Consider the following 25059-nt stretch of genomic DNA (forward strand, 5'->3'; position numbering starts at 1 on the left):
GGTAGCAGACGGCATCAGTAGTAGGTGCATCAACCGACGTTTTCTCCAGTGAAAAGTTTCCTCATTTAGGCTCATATAGACACTAACGTTTTGGAATACTGGCATTCAATATATGTGATGCGTCAAATTTTCAATGTGAAAACAGCTTTATGCTGTGTTATCAGAAAGATGCCTTCTTCCCACTGCTAGGGATAGCATCAAAATGCAATCAGTATCATATCCGACTTTAAATATACACTTGTGTACTTCCTCCAGTAAAAAGCTCTGCCATATTTGATGATTTGCGCCATACTCCAAAGATGATTATCTTCATCTACATGCATTCTCTGACTGTTATTACGTGTTTGCGCCGCTTGGAGAAAGCGAATGACGGCGCGATGCGATTCGGCAATGTTTTGAAATGGCAATGTTTTGAAATGTATAGATCTACTTCGCCGTATAAAGAGCTGCACATTTCTTTACGGCAAGGCGAATCGCATCGCGCCGTCATTCGCGTTCTGCAAAACCGTAGCCTTTGTTCCGTTTCTGTTCAATTATGTCGTATTGAATGTGCATATTACAATTCGTAAGCACTTCAACTTCTTATTTGCGCAAAATTTTAAAAATATTCAAAAAACTTCATTCAAAATATCAAATAAAGAGAAATTACAATTCTGCCAATAACGGTTAGCGTTTATTTTTTAGAAAAAATGACTGACAAGCAAGCAGCCGGGTTATATCTTCTGTAAAAGTATTCTACTTCAACCTTGCGGTCGTGGCTTTGCACACAACCCTCCTGTGATTTTTTTGTTTGAAAATCAAGATGTATGACGTGCGGAACTTGGATAAGCCACATAAAATAGGATATTAGAAAGGCAGAGCCTATAAGTTCGGCGGTGGTGTAATCAGAAACGCTTCTAACCGGAGATTACAGATTGATTATATTTAGTCTCCAATTTTTTCACTATATATAATCGAACCCTACATATAATTGAATCAAAAACAATTTTATTTGTTCTTTTTGCACAATTTTGTTGTTGTTTTTGAATGAAGAAAAAGAATTTTATTTTTATTTAACTCACAAGTCAAAAAACATCATGAGAAAATGATTATGTTCGAACACTAGAAATTATTACAGTGCTTTTTCGATTTTATCAACAGTCGTTTTGAGTACTAGTCGCCAAATTCACCTCGATTTCCTACTTTTTTTCATTCATTTCAGATCTTAATCAAGAATAATGTACTTCCAGTTGTAGAAAGTAAATTTGAAACATAATTTCCACATGTGCCTTGTGTCCTTGCATGTTTTTTTTTTCAAGGGAAATCTGCAAACAGACACCTGAGAAGAGAACTCAGGGTGTGGGGATGAGACTAGGGGAGAGAGGCTGGGGTAGTTACACTCCCCCAGACACCTACTGATCCCTGTCCCGACCCACTAAAACCCCTCCAGTCTCCAGCCCTGGTCTTCCCGGAACGCCGGTTAAGTATTACGTCGGGAAGTGGCTTTTGTGCGTGATGCACCCTCTTTACTCTTATAACCTCCTAGCTAACTACCTGGAGACTGGTAGTTAGCTACCACTGGCGTGTTGGTGATTGACCCGCCACACACGTTGTTGCTCCAGGACAATCTGGGAGGCGGTCGCACAGGCCGCGTTCCAGATGTCCGGGTCGTCGCACATCCTCCGGACAAGATTGTCCGGAGTAGTGCCAGGCCCGCTCACAGCCATCATGTTGCTCCTCGCTCTTACGAAACGGGGGCATACGAAGAAGACATGCTCTGCAGTCTCCTCCTCTTCCACGCACTCGGGACACATGGGGGACCCCGCGTGCCCGAACCTGTGCAGATATTGCCAGAAGCAACCATGGCCTGACAGGATCTGTGTCAGGTGGAAGTTCACCTCGCCATGTCGCCTCCCGACCCAGCCGGATATCTCCGGTATAAGTCGATGCGTCCATCTGCCCTTTGTGGAATTAGACCATTCCCTCTGCCAGCGGAGCATCGAGAATGACCTTCTAGTGCCTCGTATGCCCCTTGTGTCACGGTGGTCGAAACACTCTCTGTCCTCCTTGATGGCAATGCTGATAGGCATCATGCCGGACAAGACACAGATTGCATCGTATGACACCGTCCGATACGCACTCACAACTCTTAGGCACATGAGCCTGTAGGTACTTTCCAGTTTACCGCGGTAACTGTTAGTACCTAGTGCTCTGGACCATACTGGCCCACCATACCTAAGTATGGACGAAACCACGCTGGCAAGAAGTCTTCGCTTGCTGCCATAGACCGCTGAGCTATTGGACATCATACAAGATAGTGCTGCAATAGCCGATGAGGCCCTCTTACAGGCATAGTCGACGTGGCTCCCGAACGTGAGCTTGTCGTCGACCATAAGCCCCAAGAGCTTCAACGATCGCTTTAAGGTGATGGTACAGTCTCCGACTCTGACCACCGCCTGTTGCTCCGATTTACGGTTGTTCACAACCGTGACCTCCGTCTTATGGTGCGCAAGCTCCAGTTTCATGGAGCGCATCCAGTCCTCGACCTTCCTTATGCAATGCGCAGCCGTCAACTCGACCTCTTCGATCGACTCGCCGTAAACCTCTAGCGTTATGTCGTCTGCAAAGCCGACGATCACAACCCCTACAGGAAACTTTAGTTTCAACACCCCGTCATACATGACGTTCCACAACACCGGACCCAGGATTGAACCTTGCGGAACCCCGGCGGTGATTGGGACGCACTTCTGACCCTCCTCTGTGTTGTAAACTAGTACTCGATTCTGGAAGTAGTTTTCCAGAATCTTGTACAGCGACACCGGTACGTGGATGCTCCTGAGCGCGAGCGCTATGGAGTCCCAACTGGCGCTATTGAACGCATTCTTCACATCAAGCGTGACGATTGCGCAATAGCGTGTTCCCCTTCTCTTGCGCTGGAGTGCTATCTCCGCCGTCTTGGTGACGGAGGCGATGGCATCCAGTGTGGACCTGCCCTTCCGGAAGCCGAACTGGTTGCTTGCCAGACCGTTTACACCCTCTGTGTACCTCACGAGTCTGTTGAGGATAATCCTCTCAAGTACCTTGCCCGTCGTGTCTAGCAGGCAGATAGGCCTATATGACGATGGGTCACCTGGTGGTTTCCCAGCCTTCGGCAGTAGGACCAATTTCTGCCGCTTCCACCTATCCGGAAAGAGGCAGTCATCCAGGCACCTCTGCATGACTACTCGAAACAGCCCGGGGGCCGTTTTGTATTGCCAGCCTGATTGCCAGGTTAGGGATGCCATCCGGTCCCGGTGCCTTGCTCACCTCTAGAGAGTTGGCGATCACGATGAGTTCCTCATTCGTAACCCTTGCCTCCTCCTGAACCTCGACACGGCTGTCGTCGCCCACGGATTGGATGCTCGCCAGGTTGGCCGACCATCCCTGGTCTGTGTCTGAGATACTGGAACGTCGGACGTGGGACTCGACTGCCGGAGACCAAGGACTTGGCTCGTGGCGCGGAAAGAGTCCCTCGATGATTCGCTCCAGCATCGCTGGTGATCGCTCTGCAGGCGCCAGCGCGCCTTTGATCTTGGCCATTACGATCCTGTAGGCGTCACCCCACGGGTTTGTATTGGCACTCGCGCATAGCCTATCGAAACAGGCCCTCTTGCTGGCCTTAATCGCACTCTTCAGCGTCGATCTGGCAGAACTGAATGCTGCGCGGCGCTCAGTCCTCTGTTCGCCTGTTCGCGCACGCTGCATCCTCCGTCTCGCACGGAGGCACGCACTGCGAAGGTCCGCTATCTCGTCAGTCCACCAGTAGACCGGTGGCTTCCCATTCCTAGGTTGGCGAGTCCTAGGCATGGTGGCGTCGCACGCCCGAGATAGCATAGCAACTTGTTGGTCAGGCGTCGGGCGATGCCGATTGCCCCCCTCGCGCTCTCGTCTAATTGCCTCTTCAAATACCTTGGCATCAAAATGCGATGTCCTCCACCCGCGGGCGAACGGAGTGTTGGCCCTACTCGTCGCTTGCCGCCTCTCGTTGTTGTCTACACTATAACAGACCGCCTGGTGGTCGCTATTAGTGTAGCCATCGTCTACCCTCCAGTTCTACTACCCGCGCCATTTCTGCTAAATGTACTTTTGTTCCCAACGCTGGCCAGATCTAGGTTGAGCTTTGCCAAAGCCTCCAACAAGATCTGGCCCCTCTGGTTCGTGAAGCGGCTTCCTCACTCAACAGCCCAAGCGTTGAAGTCGCCCGCCACCACCAACGGCGTTAGGCCCGTTAGCTCCATGGATAGGAGATCGACCATCAGGGTGAACCTTTCGGTAGACCAACGTGGCGGAGCATAGCAACTGCAGTAGAACACTCCGTTCACTTTAGCAACTACGTACCCTTCTTCTGAGGTTGAGACAACCTCCTGAACCGGAAACTTGCCCGTCGTACATATGGCCGCCATACTGGACTTATCCGCAACCCAGTTACCGTTTCCGAGAGGGATGCGGTAGGGGTCCGATTTGATGACGATGTCCGACAACGACTCAGTGGCTGCTTGGTGTAGCAGCTGCTGAGCCGCGAAGCAATGGTTCAGGTTCAGTTGCGTCACCCTTACCCCCGTGGTTTCGCAGCCGGCTTACCGGCTGGGCACCTGAGGCCTCCCATAAAGTGTTTGGCGTCCCGTTTCCCGGAACATACTATACACTTGGGAGACTCCCCACAGTCCTTCGCCTTATGGCCTGCACCTCCACATCGCCTGCACAACTGGCTCCTATAGGGCCCCTTGCAGGTCCAGGACTTATGTCCACCCTCAAAGCACCGGAAGCAAATGTCTGGTTGCTGTAGTATGCCCAGAGGACATACAGACCAGCCGACCTTCAACTTGCCTTCTTTCAGGGCCAGGTTAGCATCCGCCGACGGTAGTCGGAAGGTAGCTATCAGGGTCCCCGCTGGACCTTTGCGGAGGCGGATTGATTCCTTAGCCACCTCCATCCCGCACTTCGCTTTGAGGGCATGTGCAATGTCGCACCCCTCGGTGATTTCGTCCAGGTTTTTAAGCTGGAGAGTCACCTCTGAGGTGACCAATAAAGCGAGTATCACGTCAACATATTCCTATACAAACTCCTTATTTGACCTGCATTCGGATGCGGCCGGCGCTGGTATTGCCTAACATAAAGATTTAGATCACCAGTTTTTACACATTGAGGATGAATGTTAGTCCCAAGCATCATCCATTGGTTCTCTGTGTAATTTCAGCTGATCTGGCAATAACGGAATAGCAACCGCGGGCGGTCAATCATGCTCATGCTCATGCTCATGCTCATGGAGAGTCACCTCTGAGGTGAGTGCTCGCACTTGCACCTCCTTCCCTGGGACCTTTTCAGCTACCGTTTTTTAGGTAGCCCCCTTGTTCTTGGCGTCCTTCCGGAGCTCAAGTATCATCTCGCCAGTGCGAGATCGGCAAATACTCCGCACATGTGTATAGTTTTATTTGTATAGTTTTATGAACTCAACTAAATTTACGATCAATTTACTGAAAAGAGCAACCAAGTGTCATATCTGTTACAATTTATTTGTATCATTATTTTGGGAAAAATGAACCGTGGAAAACGTTTTTCATTGACTTTGTAGCAAAAATTACGTATTGTCCGAGCAGTTCAGGAAGAAGATCTACTAATAGCTCAAATAGCCCTGCAGTTTGGTGCTCAAAATTTAAATTAAAAAATTATAAAATCTAGCGGCTCCGCAATTAAAAAAATAGATTGAATCCAATACAAAAAAAAAACAAATTTTTATCATTTCGCTAAATTCACGGTGAAATTTTTGAACCGTGATAAAATCGAAAAAGCACTGTATTTCACTTTCTACTGTAGCAAATCCAGTAATGAAAGAGAAACCATAGAAAGCTATTAATTTTCCAAACCGAATTGCTACATATTTTTATTCCGAAATTACTATAGTTAAAGTCTAAAAAGTAATACCTTTACGTTTGCCGTGCTTTTACCTTCATCCGAAAGGATCACCGGGTTTGTGCCACATTCAGAAATTAACCCTCTGGCAGCTCGTTTCGCGATAACGAAATGGAACGAAATCTATCCGCCCATAAACGATCGAATTTTTTCAATCACGACGCATTTTCTCTCTCAATCAAAATGCTAATTCACACCCTTTCGGGCGTGCGCGATCAGCAGCAGCGCACGAGCCCTTCATCTAATGGCCCAATAAAATTAAGTTAAAATCAGCAGTTCGAACGGATTGGGGCGAAAGGCGATCATGAAAAGCTTTGCTTTTCTCCGCAAGGGCTGAGCGTTTATCACTCCTGCCTCTGCCGATTTCAGATCATAACGAGGTCGAGAAAATGGCAGGTTGTTTCGATTGGTGCTATAGTTCAGTATTAGGTTTGGATGCTGGTGCTAATCTCAAGGGTAATGCTCTCTCTCCTGTTAGCACGTGGTCACGATTTCACGCTTTTCCTCGATCAGCTGTTTGCCGATAACGATCATCACCGTCCGCGTCGTCATCGTCGTTGCGTTTGTATTGACGTTGTCGTGCCCGCGCCAGTGAAGCAAAGAACGCAAAATGTTCAACGATTGATTCCCGACCGATGATAAGAGACTGCTGCTGCCGCTGCAAGCGACAAACCTCGTTTGGTTGCCGTCCGTCGTCGGTGCGCCAGGCCGCGCGACGAGTGTGAAGAAAAATGAAATAATTACGTGATGTAATAGTTTAATTATCATCCGTTGCCATTTTTCTAATTTATTTATCAAACGTTCCGAACGGTTACATTTTTCTCACAGCTAAGCCAGCGACTCCACACTGACTGCGAACGGGGTCCTGGCGGGCACAAACCGAGAATGAAAAATGCGCAACCGAACAGCGCAGTTTCTGCGTGGTCTCCGCGTTTTTCTTGTGGTCTCTTAAATGGCGCACTATTTTCCCTTTGGAAGTGTATACTATAATTCATGCAGTGCAGAGGAGAGCGAACTAAAAAAAAAAACTACCCAGCTATGCGGTGGGTTGCTGACTGTAATGGGTGTGGCTCGCTTATCGTGATCGCTCTTTGTCGAACCGAACCGATCCGAAGCACACCGCAACCAGGCCGGTCCCTGATGCCGGGTCACCGGGAGTTTGCGGCCTAGCGGAGCACTTGGTGAGTGTGTAAGCTTTGGGTTGATTTATGAGCTCCGGTCCGGGTTCGGTGTTCTTTAGGTAGGTCTGCCGTGACGACAACGACCGCGCTCGTGCCTCCGAATCGATACGGCGAACGATGTGTAAGTTTTTCTGCGGCAGCAGCTTTTAGGAGTTAGTAGAGGGTCTCGGAGTTGCACTCCGTGATACTGCTGGCGCAAGTTGATTGACCACAATGTTGCCTCGTGCGCTTCGCCAAGCCAAGTGCAGTAGAGTAGAGCAGTGGAGCGCTATGCTAGTGGGTTCGATTCGGCTGTTAGAGCAAAACCTGTCCGAGCGAGGGAAGAGCCTGGCTACAACTTGTGCTCGAATGACAACGAAAGTGGTTTCCTCTGGTGTTTTTTTCATCTCTATGATGAAGTAGGAAGTTAGTGGATTTCGGTGCTAATAACATTACAGAATTATTTGATCACTTTTAAATTACTAATTTTATTTTGTCTAAAAAGTCTCTTGATCTGAAAGTCTTGATCTGCCCCAAATGTCATAAATGTCATCAATGTCATAAATGTCATAAATGTCATAAATGTCATAAATGTCATAAATGTCATAAATGTCATAAATGTCATAAATGTCATAAATGTCATAAATGTCATAAATGTCATAAATGTCATAAATGTCATAAATGTCATAAATGTCATACGTGTCATAAATGTCATAAATGTCATACGTGTCATAAATGTCATAAATGTCATAAACGTCATAAATGTCACAAATGTTATAAATGTCATAAATGTCATAAATGTCATAAATGTCATAAATGTCATAAATGTCATAAATGTCATAAATGTCATAAATGTCATAAATGTTATAAATGTCATAAATGTCATACGTGTCATAAATGTCATAAATGTCATAAACGTCATAAATGTTATAAATGTTATAAATGTCATAAATGTCATAAATGTCATAAATGTCAAATGTCATAAATGTGGCAAATGTCATAAATGTCATAAATGTCATAAATGTCATAAAGGTCATAAATGTCATAAATGTCATAAATGTCATAAATGTCATAAATGTCATAAATGTCATAAATGTCATAAATGTCATAAATGTCATAAATGTCATAAATGTCATAAATGTCATAAATGTCATAAATGCCATAAATGTCATAAATGTCATACATGTCATACATGTCATAAAGGTCATAAATGTCATAAATGCCATTAATGTCATAAATGTCGTAAATATCATAAATGTCATGATTGTCATTTCGGATTCGATTATCCGAAATTTTAGACTTGATTATCCGGAATTTAATTTTTTGGTGTCCGTTTTGGATTTTTTATCCGAAATTTTACCTTTACCATCCCTTCTGGCATATTTGTTACCATTCATGTCACTTCCGGCATGTTTGAGACATGTTCGAAATAAGTGAAAATAATCAATGTTCAATTTATTTTTCTATGCTTCTCAAGAAATCGTCTCAGCCTCTCGTCTCAGAAATAATTTTTGGTTACGCCACTGCATGATACAAGTAAAATAAAAAAAAGGAACTATTCATTTTGTGTTTGTAAATAACGAATTTGAATATTTTTTCTGTGATTCGATTATCCGGAAAACTTGATTATCCAGAATGAAAATTTACTTGATGTTCTGGACAATCGAGTCTGACCTGTAATGTCGAAAATTTCAAAATAGTCAGAAAATCCCGCTTATTTGAGTTATTTAAACACATTAGCATACGGATTTTCATCATAAATCGGTGATAATTTTAGCTCTTAATTTTGGACTGAAAATGAATCAAACTTTTTTTTATAAAAAATATAATAAATCAATCATTCCGCATCCAAAAATGTAACAGCTTATCAAAAACTACAGGACAATTCATGGAACCTGAAACGCTTGGGGCAATAAACATTACAATCTATTCGATTGGACAGAAAAACGTTCCTGGAGGCAAGCGAAACATTAAATTACGGTATGGAAAAGTCCACTTTGGCTCACTGAACAGCATTCGCATTCCCAGAAGTGATATAACGTGCCAGCAATTACAGAAAAGCCCACCAATTTGAATCTCCCCCGCAGGGCACCCACCGCAGCCGAAAACAATGGGCCGAAATTTCAATTACCCAAAATTAAAGCTGTTTCCAGCATCGGCAGCAGCCGCACAGCACCAGCAGCAATAACCAGGCGAATCGAATTCAATAGGCGCGAATTTTTTCGCCTTCTTCGTGGTCTGCGGCTTGTTGCACAAAAAAAAAACACAAAAGGATGCTCGAAGCGAGTCGATTTTAAAAATTTATCGCTTTAATTGATTCCAGCATCGCAGCTCTCTCCCACGGCGATCGGTTCTCCCGACATCGGTATCGAATCGTTCGTCTTAATGATCATGATAAATCCACAGCTCCACTCACACACACGCACACTCAGACTCACGGCATCGGCATCACGAGTTGGAATTGTATTGTTTAATCAATTTCACTTTTGTTTAACTGGCAGGTGATTGGTGTATGCGTGATTTGAGCAACTCATCCTTACTAGTGAAACCTTACATTGAAATTGTTACCATTAATTGAAGTCTCCCCGTGGGCAAACGGAGAAACGACGAACCCGGCGAGAAATTTCTCTGCGGCCAGAAACGACGGCCGCACTGTCATTATGCAACTGGGGCATCTTCTGGGACCGTGAGCCAAGCAAAAGTCAAGCTGCGAACTAATAAGCACCTTGAGAGACCGATTTTACGGCGCATTCCAAGGCGGAAAAGGCACAGTCGGGCGCTGGAGGCCCCAAGCGAGAAACAATAACCCCGAAAATAACGATGCGCGATTGAAATTGAATTAAACATACAAATTATTAGCACTTCGTTCGTTCGCTCGCAATCACAGCCCGATCCGTGGCGGGAAATTTGTCTACCGTGGCGTGAGATCCGCCCTATTTACCACCCGCCAGCACCACAGACTTCAGAATTCGGTTACAGCAGCGGATTCAAGCAACAACCACCACTGCAGCAAAACAGGCTGCAATTACAACTAATTTGCATGTCAAATATCGCCGAATGCCACCCGCAGATCAGATTGGCGGTGCACTAGACATTCTTCCGCACAACTGCATGCACACCAATGCTGCTGGTTGTGTTACAAATCATCGGAAACTCCCTTTCCAGGCATACGGAGCAGACTGACGCGTGCAGCTCGGTTTTTCGCACCCACCTTCGCCACCCGTGTACCCTTCCTATTATTTTCAGCTAAGGAATTCATCGAATACTGCAGAAAAAGACTATTAAAATTCTTCATCAAGTTAGCCACTTAGAGTCGGTAATCGTCTAAGCCGAAGTGAATTTCACACGCTCCAAGAATCTGGCTTGGCTACGGTTTCGTTCGCAATCAATTATCCTGCCGCGTTGTGTGCGACCGCACGCCTCCACCTGTCACATCTTTACCCAACTGCACCAACAAACAAACTGTTGCTGCTGTTGCCGGGTGGTCATAACTCACGTGCTCACTGTTTCTACTGAACTGTCCGTGTGATGCTTCCAAGCCGCCATCGCGCGCCGTTAGAAACCAATTAAAATTATTCGAATTGAGCCGCCAGAGCCGCGTCAGATGTCAACGAGGTTTTGCCAAAGAAAGAAGAAAAATTGCGCGAATTCATCGCACGCGATCCGCACCGCAACCCGCGTGGAAAAGCACAACCGCGACGATTTCCATAATCTAATTAAATCAACCGCGCGCACCGTTTACGTGCAGAACCCACCCGGCCATTCCCGTCCCGCCGCGTGCTGCCAAATTTGGTAACTCGATCATCAGGTGTGTGTCTGTGTGAGCGCACCGATCGGTGGTACGGACAGGGAACGCGATGGGTGCGAAATTAAATCATTTTCCAAAGCGTAATTAGGACTAGTGAAACCACGCTTCCTACAGCAGAGACGTCGTTGTTGTTGTCGCCGTCGTCGTCGTCGACGGCCGATGGCATGAGTTGGCGAAAAGAAAAATGGCATGCCAGCAGCTTGCCGTCGTCGCCGCCGCTTGCCAACGCGAACCAACGAACCGCGAGGGGATTGATGGAATTATTAGAAATCAAATAAATCAAAATTGATAATCTTAAACGGCGCACACGAAGCAGTCACTTCGACAGCTCAACGCGGCTGCCGTGAATCTGATTGATAAATATTGATGTTTTCGTTCCTGGTTTCTGCTTGCTTGCTTGCTTGCCTACCACTAGGGCTGCTGGTTCGGTTGTTGTACGTGATGGGAAATGGAATTGAAAATCGAGAATACTCATCATGCAGTGTGGAATGAATAAGTCACAGTATGTGATTAGAGAGCTTCGATTAAAGGAAACGTTATATTGTCACAGAGATATTGATAATTTGACCCAAAAAATAAAAGGATAACACAAAAGCAAACAATAGTTAGCATTTTCCTAAGTATGATATATGCTTTGTGAAGGCCAAAGCGCCATATGATTCGTCTGTGTTTTTAGTTGTAGGATGAGATTAGTAATTTTTTACCTCCGTATCTTTATTGTCATTTCTGATATCTATGCTATTATTGACATTCTTGTCATTTTTAACATCATTGACATATTTGACACATGGTTCAATCCAACTTAATTGTGCACACCTCATGTCAATCATCCTCTCACATTTGACTCAAAGTGATGGGAATTGCTTATATTAGGTCACTAAGCAAATATCGTCGCTTCGTAAGTCTCATTTTTCGTCAAAATTCAATGTATTTTTTTAATTGTACCCACAAATACAATGGCCCTAATAGCCAAGGAATTTAAAAAGTTTACTATTTTTTCCAGAAGTGTTGCCAGTTGCTTGGATATCCTGAAAAAAAAAGGCTAGGGGAACTACTCCATTATTCATCTCAATAGCCAGCTGCACCTATATTCATCTTATTTCTCTCATTTGTCCAATTTATCGTCAAATTTCTACAAATGTTTGAAAGTAAATCTATTTGCTTCTCGATTTTGTCAAGTGGTTGAAAGTTGTACGTTGAATATATGGTAAATTTTGACGATAAATTGATCCAAAAGGCGTGATGAGATGAATATAGGTACTGAGAATATAGGAGCGGTTACGCTATTTATATAAATTTGTAATTTTCAGGTTCTAACTTGAGCATTGCGAAGAAATTTCATCAATAAAAAATCATTCTTTGCTGTGTTTAAAATATAACGTAAAAATCCAAGTTGATATAAGTAGTATAACAAAGGTAAAACTGTTTTTTTTTTCGGGATATCCAAGCACTTGGCAATACTTTCAACCAGAACGTAGATGAACCACGAAAAAGCACGAACTTGGACAGGATCATCACAGATTTTGCTCAAAGTTGAGAAAATGATTCATCAAGTGTCACATTGGAAAACCTCCAGTTTTGGTGTCTATTGGAAAATTCTCCGCTCTGTAGGACCTCCCTCTTTGTTCCAAAATAACGCATTCTATAGAAAATTTATAAAACAATTACAACATTTGCAGAAAAATGCAAATTTAGTTTTTGAATACAAAAAAAAAAAACTATCCGGCAACATTTCCGGTCAAAAATAATATTTTTCTGCATTCCTTGGTTGATTTTCTTTAAAAATCTACAAGCATTTTTCAGACGTCTGGCGTCTATAAATTGTGAGAAAAATCACATAAGTAGTTCAAAACTAGTTTCGTAAAAATGTTATAACTCGAGATTGGCTCTTATTACCCCAAAGTGATAACTAATACTTACGTAAATTTTTTCTGGGAACACGTTGAAACTATTAAATTTAAAATAAAATCAACTGAATTGGCCAAAAAATGCATGTTTTGTTTTCAAATCCAAAAATTATTGATCTGGCAACACTTCCGGTCAAAATTATATTTTTTTCCTCGATTTCTTGGTTTGTTTTCTTCAAAAACCACCTATCAGTAATTTTCGGACGTCTTACGTCTTTATATTGTTAAAGAAATGATTAGGAAATTTCAAACTATTTTCGTAGAGATGTTAAGATTGCCTCCTATTGCCTCATATTGCCTCGGGTGAAGAGTGTTTCTTACGTTAAATTTTCCACACGATAAAACTATTAAATTTTAAAGAAATTTGAAACAATCAATTTAAAAAAAAAATTCTAAATTAGTTTAAAAAAAACATAAAATAGCAAATTGCGTTATTTTGCAACAAAAAAAAGAGGGGTTGGTCCCAAAAAGCAATGGGTATTTCAATCGACACCAAAATTCGTTTTATCCAAAGTGACACCAGATGAATTTATCCCCCCCCCCCCCATTTTGAGCAAAACTAGTGATGATCGTGTCAAATTGGTATGTACTTTTTGTGTGAATGACCCATATGTTTGATGAAATTCTTGGCTAATGTTTTTTTTTAATTTGACCATTTAGAGTGTCAATGATAGAAGTTGCAAGCAAATTAAGATAAATTTCAACTTATTTTTCAAAAATACTGTAACTCAACTTTTGCTCATAATACCTCTGAGCGATGAGTATTTTTTAAAGTAACATATGATAAGAAATACGTCAAAACTGTCTAATTTGAAAACGTAATATGCTCATATCCCGGAAAACCAAATTCAATTTTTTGAAAGCAAAAATAACATATCTGGCAACACTGGCCGTAATAATTGATATAACATATCAGAAGATATGAAACAACTTAGAAAGAAAGATTACTTGTAACCAAAAGAAATTGATTATGTTTCTTGAAAATGCCATTGCTCGAGTTTCATTCATAATACCTAAGTATTTTTCGTGTAAAATTTGTTCAGGAAAACGATGAAATTATCAAATTCGAAATCAATCCATTTGCCGAAAAGTGCAATTTAATTGAGTAAATGCAAAAAGGACATATCTGTCACTTGAAATTGATTTTTTTTTTCTAATTCTTAGCTCATTTTCTTAAGAATTAATACATTAATTTACCTCTAGACCACAAATAACTGGTGTTAATTAAAAAAAAGAAATTTAGACTAAAAATGCCGCATTCATAAGAAGGAGGGTCCTACGGATCGAGGGGTGGCCCGATTACGATACTTTTTTCAATAGGGGGGGATGTTTTGTGATTAATTTATTTATTTACTATTATTTATTCAGAACTTATATTGTGTGTTCTGCCACAAACGGTTACATATTAACACTATTACATATATTTTCAATTTTATTTCATTAAAAGACTGACTATGAAGTAATCGTTGTAATTGAGGATTGCAACGATTTTTATCGGTACTTATTGATAATTTGGTTTGGCATATTTTCTAATGTTTCCACATTAGCGCCCCTTGAAAGTATGAGCTCTAAGTATTTTACTCAATCAGACCAATTTTAGATTGCACCGTTCATCTTAACAACATGATTTTTTGTGGGTTTTAGAAAAAAACTCTTGGTTTATGATGGATTAGAAGGAATCTTCCATTTCTTCCAATATGAAGAATATATACCTAGACTTTTTCGCAGCCTACTGCATATGACACGAAGGCTTTTTCCTTTCACGGAGATGCTTGTATCGTCACAAAACAGAGATTTCTCACATCCTGGTGGTAAATCAGGAAGATCAGAAGTAAAAATATGATATAAGACTGGGCCCAAGATGCTTCCTTGAGGTACACCAGCTCTAACAGGCAATCTATCAGATTTACCATTTAAATAGTTTACCTGAAGAGTGCGATCAGTCACTTTGAATCATTTTTGTGATGTAAAGAGGAAAACGGAAATTGGACATTTTAGCTATCAAACCTTTATACCACACACTGTCGAATGTCTTTTCTATGTCTAGAAGAGCAGCTCCAGTGGAATAACCATCAGATTCATTAGTACAAATCATATTAGTTACTCTATGTAACTGATGCGTAGTCGAATGCTATTTCTTATTCTTATTGGGACGGCAGACCAAGAGCCATTGGAATTTGAAAATTGTTGTCTGTCGAATTTCGCAGAAAGAACCTGATTACAAGGTTCAGTTGAAGCCGTTATTGGACAGTGAACTGCAATTTTCGAAGGTGAGGATCGAAGTAAATCATGAACGCGAACTGACGCGATTTTTTCGGCTTTACAATTTTTCCGTTGAATATTTAGAATTTATTGTTTTCGGATAAAGAAGCAACCGATATTGGTCGGTATATGAAGATCAAGCTAAAACAAAGAAGTGATGAAACTTTTGAAGCAATCATCTGAACTTGAGGCAACCACTTTTGAAGTCCTTTTCGGAAGATCTGGAAGGCACCATAAGGAGGATGTTCCGCAACAATTGCCAGCGATACTGAATATCCAATGATATTATTTCTGCAACTATGTCTAAGCCGAGTAATACTTGACAGATCGATAAATATTATCGATTAAGGATACAAAATGGGGATTGAATGAAAATGATCTGGATGGCATTATTTCTGGTGAGAGCGTTCTATTTTTAGTTTAGTATTTCGCTTTAACCCTCTCCCGCTCATGGTTACTCTAGAGCACCAAGAATTATAATCATTATATCTTGACATAAAATAGTTTGCTGTGCTTTCGATTGTTCCATACACTTTTATATGCTGCCTCAGAGCATCACTGGGCATTTTCTTCAAAATACTACTGTTGACAGTAATTTTAATTATTCTACAAAGTGTTCAGCTTGAATTTTCTCGTGAAGCTATAAATGTTTATGATAAACCTTGTGAGCGGGAGAGGGTTAATCATATCATGTTCAATATCAATGCATTATGGCAGCTGAATTCCTGCTGATTTTTATTGCGTGGTTTGTTGCATTTATTAATACCGACACTCAGATAGGAAAATAACAAATAACCATTGTTCCTGGCATACCGGGTACCGCAAATCACACAACCCCGACAAAAATAATCAGTTTAGTATTCTACTTTGCTTGTACATATGATGTACATATGAGATTAAAACAAATTTTAGATCGCATCACCCACCACCTGGATGATATTCTAGTATCGGGTACAACCATGATAGAGCATCTGCAGAACCTGTATAAAGTGTTGTCACGTCTCAGGGAAGCTAAATATATGCTGAACAAACAAAATTGTGAGTTCTTCAAGCTAGAAATTGGCTATCTTAGTCACGTTATTGATCAAAAAAGCCTATACACATAAGCCCGAGAAGGTGAAAGCGATAATGGATGTCTCGTCAAAACCTCGAAGAGAGTCATGGGAATTCGAGTCGGTCTAGCGAATTATTATGCCTAGTTTCGTCAGAGTTTGGGGTGTTTCTAAAAGCCATTGCACGAACTATTGAATGATGAAGCCGCGAATAAGTTGATTTCGGAAGATACAGTGTCCAAGAAGCATGAAGTTGGATACTTGGAGATTGATAAAGAAGCGTTAGCCATCAATTAGTTCAACAATTATAGGGTAGATCTGCTTAATATAGACCACTTCCTTTAGTGGGCCACCTGAACTTCTTACACCAAATGACACATTATAAATATACATACTAATTTTGATTTATGCTTTGACAACTTCAATAATGTTCTTCATTAGAAATGTCGCAACAGCTTCATTAAAGCTGCAAAAAATGTCTTTTATTAACAGCTACCTGGTTTGCCATGGTTCGTTAACGTTTTCATAGGAAATGGCTTTAACAAAAACTGTACTGACATCACACTTTCCGAGCGAAAATAATCAGATTTTCGATGAACGGGTAGAATAATACACGCAAAAGTTGGAATGTACAAAACCAGTACAAAATTGTGTGTTTTTAACGCAAAAGTTGATGTTATTTGGAACCAGTACAATGATTGCGTGTTGGGCATAACGCAATTACTGCTCTAGCGTTTTTCAATGTATTTGGCAGCTCCAAACTACTACACTCAAACAATTTCAACTGGCATCAAGCAGCATTGCAAAGCGAGCGACGCTACGCTCAGAGTTGCCGTTTTCACAGATTTTTCTGTCAAATCACAGAATTTTTTCCTTTTTCAAATCCCAGAATCTGTGATCACAGATGACAGATATTTTTGCGAAATCACAGATTTTCACAGATTTTTCCTATAAATGCCGGGAATAGCAAATAACTCTTTTTTTTTCTACAGATCAAACTCATTAATCCGAAGGTACGGTTTTCCGGAAGTTCAAATCATCATCCGGAGAAAATAGCTCGACTGTCTGGAGTCATTCTTTTCCTAAATTTCGAATTTTGTTTACAATTACCACATTTGCCGTTTTATCGATTCTATCTAGGAATGCTAGTTTTCGCGCTATATGCTGCTTAGTTAACTCAATGAAGAATGCAGAGAGGTGACCTGATTCAATCACCTCATTATGATTGAATTTCCTATATTTTGACGTTTGCCGTATCCAACGTATGGATGAGTTTCTTCTGACTAAATCATGGCCACTTTCTCTGATCCGCAGCTTATCTGGTCTCAATACCAACCTGGAAAACACTTCATTGAGGAACAAGTTGACTGCACCAAAGCAATTTTAAAAGCATGCTATAATGAATTTTTCACCTTCTTTGGATTCAAAAGACGTTACTCTAGAAATATAGAGCTTGAAAATTGAAGAGCTAAGTTGAAAACTACCGTGGGAGACTGAGAAAATCAGGTTTCCATGAAAATATGTACTTTAGTGAATTTAAACTCGACTTTCTCAAGAAGTTTGCATGCTAATATAAATATTTCATCGCGCATGGATTCAGGAGACCATACCTCAAAAATGTAGAGCTTAAAATTTGAAGAACGGTTTCGTTATTTGAATTTTTATAAAATTACGTAGTTTTGTGATTTTGTACTGAAATAATTTAGAAACTTCAAAATTCACTCTTACATACCATATTTCAACTACCTGATGGAGCAATTGATACGTATGAAAATTCCCAGTGTTTGCTCAATCTGTTTGAAAAATTAGAAAAAAACACAGACATATTTGCGTCTCACAAAAATGGGGAGGGGTCCAGAGGGGTAGCACCTTAACCAAAACTTAGAGCAACTATTCCCCTTGAATGAAATTACAAGTTTTCCCAAATCGGCCGTTCCAGTGCTAAGAAAGAGCATTTTCAAAAAACAAGTTCCGTCCCGGGTCTTTACGGGTTAACATATTTATAGAATGACTCATTAGCAAACCACCAAAGTATATTAAGCATTTCAATCAATCTCGTTTTGTTTTTAAACAAATATTCATATCCCAGATATGATCACAGATTTTCCTTCTCTGGTCACAGATTTTTACAGATTTTTGTCGTCAAAACACAGATTTCGAAACGGCAACTCTGGCTACGCTACGCTTCTCAAGTCTTTTGCACACACGCTTTCGAGAAACTCTTTCTTCTTCATGCATTCCCCGCAGCAAGCACGCATCGTCAGTATGAGTGACACTAACAACACTGGTATCAAGTATGTACAGCACGGTTATCTTGCTCATTTCGTAAAGCGATGAGACCTTGCGCGTCGCAATACGAACCGAAAAAGAAGCGAAAGAACAACCAGCAAATTGTATGTGTCGTGTCTAATCTTGTCAAACGTACATGGAAATTCTACGAGCGAGAGAGAAATTTCTCTCGTCGCTTGAGGAAAAAGCGCGTGCACTGGATGACAAATAATAATTATTCACAATTTACAAGTGTTACCATAAAAAATCAGCAACGCTTTTGTGGCTTTGTGGAATGGAGGGTTTTCGGTGAAGCTAGGGTTGATTACAAAATGTTGTGAACAGAATTTTGTTTCGTTATTTTTTTTCTTTTGCAAATCATTCAAATGACCAAATCCATCGAGATAAATCGATCAAGCATTAAGCTATATTAATCTACTGAGTTCACAAGTTGTTGTTCGCTGCTTGCACTGCTCCATGAGTAGCAGTCACTAATACACTCGATGTGAGAAATAAAGTGTCGATACACATTCTGATATCAATCTGTGTCAATGTATTTGCAGTACAACGGTTGCGTTATTCTTTTCACATATTCATTGTGCGATTTTAGTGCAAAATTTGTGCGAATCGGGAAGTACATTGATTGTATAAGACTTGAACTTTTGCGTGTAGTGTCTTTAGGAGATAAGCAATAAAATTTACTAGAAAAACCTAAATTAATCCACCTAGTGGTGCAGAAACCTTTGTTATACTAACTATTAATTTATACATATTTGGCCAGTCACTTACGAATCGTATACCATCATAAGTCCAATTTCAATAATGAATGAAATGAATTTGAAAGATAGTTTTCAGGGAGTTAGCCAAAGACGATCATTGAATTAAAGCTTGACGTGGTTTTTGCAAATAATATGAATGTTATCACTGGAGTACATGAGTCTTATTTTTTCGATCACAAACCAATTTTTAAATGCTGTCTAGAAGTAATTGATTTTTTTTTTTTTTGAGATAATCGAGAAACAGTAATAGATAACAATGATGCTGATTTCACACTAGAATAGCAAACATGTATGTTAGTTTAATGCGGTTCTACTTATTCGCTTTATTTTCAGAAATCGCAGGACCTAGATTTATGAATCAGCATCAAGTTTTTTTTACGAATTAAAGCAAACTTCTACAAACCTGCTGTCGAAATATAGTTTAGAATTATACAGAAAAAACATATAGCTATTGATGAAAGTTGTCAATTTAATTCTATCTCCAATGTGTTATCTGAAAATGAAGGTTCTTCACGATCTTTGAGAATTTTGGATTTTCAGAGTGTAGGCGAGAACATTATTGTTTTTGAAGGCCTAGGTTGTATGAAAAAATCCGAAACAAAGACTTTTTAAATCTTGCTGCGATAACGGGAAGTGGAATAACATGGATACTCTGTTTGCACTTAGTCTTAAATTAGAAAGCAATATTTATATCTTACATGAGCATATTGTATCATTCATAGAGATAAGTGACTTTTCACCTGCGCACACTAGTAAACGTGTACAGCCATGTAGAGTTGCTTCAACACTTTTTCCTAATTTTGCCGATTACGTTCACCAGCTACTTTAGATTCCTGGTCACAAATTTAATACATAAAATAAGCATTCAACTGAAAAATTTTCCAGCTGTTCAAAACGTAGCATTGCAAACAAAACAGCGATTTATTTGTGTTTTTCTCAACGGGTGGCACTAACACATTCGTACGTAAATAGGTCTATACATCTTTGGTAAAGCTTTTCAAAATATCTGCATCGCTAATTGTGTTACATGTGCACACTATGGGATTTTGCTACAATGCTTGGCTCCCGAAAACTGTAAATGTTTCTTACTCTTTGCAAATCTAGGTTCAACGTACAATTTAGTATATATTTTATAAGAAATGAGGACGGGAGCTTCGGAAGAAAAGGAGCTAAGTAAGCATTGCAGTTTCTTCTAAAATCTGGTTCAAATTTTTTAAAAAAAGCTTAAGGGTAATTTATTTACACCAGTTAAGACGCACTACTAAGAGTGTAAAGATTACGAAAAGTTGTCCATGATTGTTGATTCCTTTGAGAAATAAATAGCTGTACAAAAAAAGAGGGATAGAGAAGAGGAAAGAGCAGTGAGAGAGAAAAATTATCCAGAAAGTTAAATATCCCATGTCTAAAATATACTTTGGTCAAAACTCTACAGTTCAAGCAACCAATAAAAGATCGCATTCAGTATGATTTTCAAAGATCTCTGGGGTTTTCATTCGAGCATGCGAACATCAAAATCGGAATAAGCGTTCTGTAAAGAGAGTTTTTTTTTGTTATTTTTCTTTTTTGGGTCGATTTTGATATAATACACATATAAACAACATATTTACACATACATACGTACAGGCACACACTCACATATATAGAGAAATTGTTCAGTTTGTCGATCTGAGTCGATTGGTATACAATACATGGCCCTCCGTGCCATTAACTTTGCCTTAAAAGTTAAATGTCTTATATGAAAAATACTCTTTGATCAATAGTTTAAAATCTAAGCCATTAATCAAAAATCCACTCGGTAGCATTCTGGGGGAGCACAGTAGCTTTCGTTTGCGTATAAGATCATTAAAATCGGATATTGCGTTCTGTAGGAAAGGTGCGTTAGTATTTTGCGGCACCTACATACAGACAACATACATACACACACATACACACACACATACACACGAACAGACATTGCTCAGTTCGTCGAGCTGAGTCGAATGGTATATACGATTCGGCCCTCCGGATCATGGATCTATTTTGCGTTTTACGACCGATTTTATAACCTTTGTTTAGTATAACAAAGGTAAAACACTCGAAATATTGAAAAAAATAGTGGCATAATTATGGATGGAAATAATACTGTTTTTCTTATTACGGCATGCTTCATTTCGAACAAGAGCTGTCATCAAAATAAAGCCGCGAATCATAGTTACCATAGTTACCATAAATTTGTTATGATCGTGTTATTGTATAAAATTGCTGCTAAAATGGGAAAAACGTAAACAACTACAGCGAATATCTAGGTAACCTACCAGGACGGTTTGCGGCTACGTTCTTTCATGAAAATGTGATTCATTCATGATTAACAGTATGATGAATATAAAGGCGTCGTAAGATGATGTGCGATTCCATAAGAGCATATAAGCGTATTTTGTTTATTTGTTCAATGATTTCATGAAAATTTGGTGTTAAATACGTGCATTCTCCATGAATATCGGCTTAATGAGATAATTAATGGAACAAATACCATAGCACCCAAAAAAATATATATAATATATTTCGATCGAAACACAATTATAACGCATTGGACGTATATCGATGTACAAAATAATTGAAAAATGTTTCGCCTTGGGCCCCAACTCGTTTTATTGGGTTCAACATACTTTTTTGCACCTTTGAAACCGAGAAAAAAAAAGATTTATAAACTCCTAAAGCCATCTAATCGCAACCAACCATGAAACGATGCTGCTACTAAACGCACCGATAAACGTCCCACCCTTGTCACAGACCCACCAAGGCGCGAGCCCTACAAAAGAGGCAAAAAGAAGTGTCGTGTTCTCGGTTTGCCACCTCCGCCTCCACGTCGACGGGAGAAGACGTGTGCTTCATCATCATTGCTGGCCGCTGGATCCGCATCGGCAGTTATTATGATAAATGGTAGACCCCATTTAGTTACCGCGCTGGAGCACTACACCGCGGATGACCGGTTGCGAGTCAATTGTTCAACACTCGTCCAAACTGGATCACCGCTGGGGAATCCGTACCGAAGTAGGGATTTGGCGGCAACTAAATGGGTCACTAAATCGCATCATAAATCTCTCGACGCGGTGGAATTCCGATCTTTCCGATCACCACCCACCGGTTTTTTTTCGCAAACCCTTGGTTTGGTTGTTGGCGTGTATTTTTTTCTCTTCTCCTTTCCCCTTGGGGGAATCGTACAAGCAACTTCATAATTGTTCTTTTGTTTAACGGAAAACAACATGTCTTCACTACTTGAACCCCCGATTTCCACTCCTGTCCTCCGACAGAGTCGATTCGCGGTCGACTGGCACCTGGTCGGTTTTGGTAGGAATTCAGCGCTCCTCGCAACAGGCTGCGGAAAAACGGCTCACATTCTTTTGTTATGATTTAATCTTTTTCTCCTTTCCGACTATTTGCCAGCTTGCCTGTTTTTTTTTCGCGAGATTAGAAGCTGGAAGAGTGGAATCCATCGGGAGGACGATTAAGTTTTTCAACGGTTGGTGCAGGATACGGGAGGAAACATGGTCCGGTGCTGGGGCAGTACTCGCAGATCGCCGCTCTCGGCGCCTGATAATTGCAATCTGATAATAACCATATAACTCTTGTGAATTGTTTAGTGTAAATAGACGGCTTTAGGAATTGTGTGTCGGGCTGATGACGCTTGGTTGGAACTGGCCAGGTGGTGACAGAGCGGCGGTAGAATCAATCGAACCGAACGTCGTCTTGGCCCGTGCCGTGAGCGGCTTAGAGTAAGATATACAGACACACACACAGTCAAGCACCTCTAGCGCTATCGTAAAAGGGACAGATGAAATGGCCAGACGACGCGGAATGACGGACGGATGGATTGAATGGCGTGTGCGGCGTTGTTTGGCATAGCGACTGGACCCGCGCACTGTATGGGATACCGTTAGATAATTATAGAGACAATATATTATTATAATGGTGATAATTAAAATGTTTGCGGGAAAGAAAAAATAAACAGTACGAGGTCATCTGGTGTGCGCTACAGGGCAGGCGCAATGTTTCAATGCAAAGATGCAGTTAGACATGTGGTTAGTACTAAAGGGGAATAAAACCTTTTTCGAATAAACTGAGGGATAGAGAAGAAATTCTAATTATTTATTCAGTCAATAATATTATGAATGATCCGTAGACTTTTCAATGGCTTAAAAATGACTTTTTCTTTGGTAGTTCGTAGTTTTTTTTCATGGCTTTTTTTGAGTGTTTTATAGTCATGTAGAATTTCCTAGAAAACTCTCGAATATTTATGAAGTATTGTTTGCTTTCTGATTATATATGTTAACAAACAGTTACAAAATTGATCACATTTTTGAGGAGACTTTTAAAAATGTTTTAAAAATAATCATTGATAAATTGTTGAACAGGTATAATAATGTTTTCATAGACTGTTGTTTGTTAAAAAATCGTAGATTTTAAATTCTCAACCATGAATGCTGGATCCTGAATCTTCAATCCTAAATTACAAGTCCTCATACCAAAATCCCAGATCTTTGTTCCAAAATCCTATATTCTAAATCTCAACACCTAAATCCCACACCCGCTCGCTCCTCGAGTGCGCAAAGCGAGGGCATACGGAGCAGACAGGCTCAGCAGTCACCTCCGCATCCGCGCACTCGGGACACATGGGGGATCCTGCGTGCCCGAACCTGTGCAGATACTGTCTGAAGCAATCGTTGACAGGACCTTTTTTTGTATGGACCCCACTGCGACCAGCAGTTTTTTTTTATCTTTTGGGATCTTTGTCGGGTGGAAGTCCACTTCTCAATGGCGCCTCCTGACGCATCCCGATACCTCTGGAAAAAGTGTCCTAGTGTCCTACTGTCCTAGTGTCCTAGTGTCCTAGTGTCCTAGTATCCTAGTGTCCAAGTGTCCAAGTATCCAAGTTTCCTAGTGTCCAAGTGCACTAGTGTCCAAGTGTATAAGTGTCCTAGTTTCAAATAGTCCAAGAGTCCTAGTGTCCAAGTGTCCAATTGTCCAAGTGTCCAAGTGTCTAAGTGTCCTAGTGGCTATGTTTCCAAGTGTCCAAGTATCCTAGTGTCCAAGGGTGCAAGTGTCCAAGTATCCAAGTGTCCAATTGTACTGGCATCCAAGTCTCATAATGTTCAAGTGTCCTAGTATCCTAGTGTCCAAGTGTCCAAGTATCGAAATGTCCAAGTGGCCGAGTGTCCAAGTGTCCAAGAGTCCAAGTGCCCATGTGTCCAAGTATCCAAGTGTCCAATTGTACTAGCATCCAAGTCTCATAATGTTCAAGTGTCCTAGTAACCTAGTGTCCAAGTGTCCTAGTGTCCAAGTATCCTAGTGTCCAATATCCTAGTGTCCAAGTGCCCAACTGTCCAAGTGTCCAAGTGTCCATATGTTCAAGTGTCCAAGTGTCCAAGTGTCCAAGTATCCTAGTGTCCAAGTGCCCAACTGTCCAAGTGCCCAAGTGTCCAAGTGTCCAAGTGTCCAAATGTCCAAGTGTCCAAATGTCCAAGTGTCCAAGTGTCCAAGTGTCCAAGTGTCCAAGTGTCCAAGTGTCCAAGTGTCCAAGTGCCCAAGTGTCCAAGTGCCCAAGTGTCCAAGTGTTCTAGTGTACAAGTGTCTAAGTTATCAAGTGCTCAAGTGTCAAAGTGTCAAAATGTCAAACTATCAAGCGTCGAACTATCAAATTGTCAAACTTCAAAATTTCCAAAATATCAAAATGTTCCAAAATATCAAAATGTTTGATATTTTGGAAATTTTGAAGTTTGACAATTTGATAGTTCGACGCTTGATAGTTTGACATTTTGACACTTTGACACTTGAGCACTTGATAACTTAGACACTTGTACACTAGAACACTTGGACACTTGGGCACTTGGACACTTGGGCACTTGGACACTTGGACAC

At 40.9% G+C, this 25059-nt stretch overlaps 1 protein-coding gene across 5 annotated transcripts in view; it reads right to left on the reverse strand.

Annotated features, from left to right (window-relative positions):
* LOC129730107 (zinc finger protein sens) overlaps positions 1–25059 on the reverse strand; it is a 422944-nt gene that overhangs the window by 225353 nt on the left and 172532 nt on the right. The gene's annotated exons all lie outside the window — the stretch shown is intronic.

The sequence above is a fragment of the Wyeomyia smithii genome, chromosome 3 (genome assembly GCF_029784165.1).
Source record: "Wyeomyia smithii strain HCP4-BCI-WySm-NY-G18 chromosome 3, ASM2978416v1, whole genome shotgun sequence".
Classification (NCBI taxonomy): Eukaryota; Metazoa; Arthropoda; class Insecta; order Diptera; family Culicidae; genus Wyeomyia; species Wyeomyia smithii.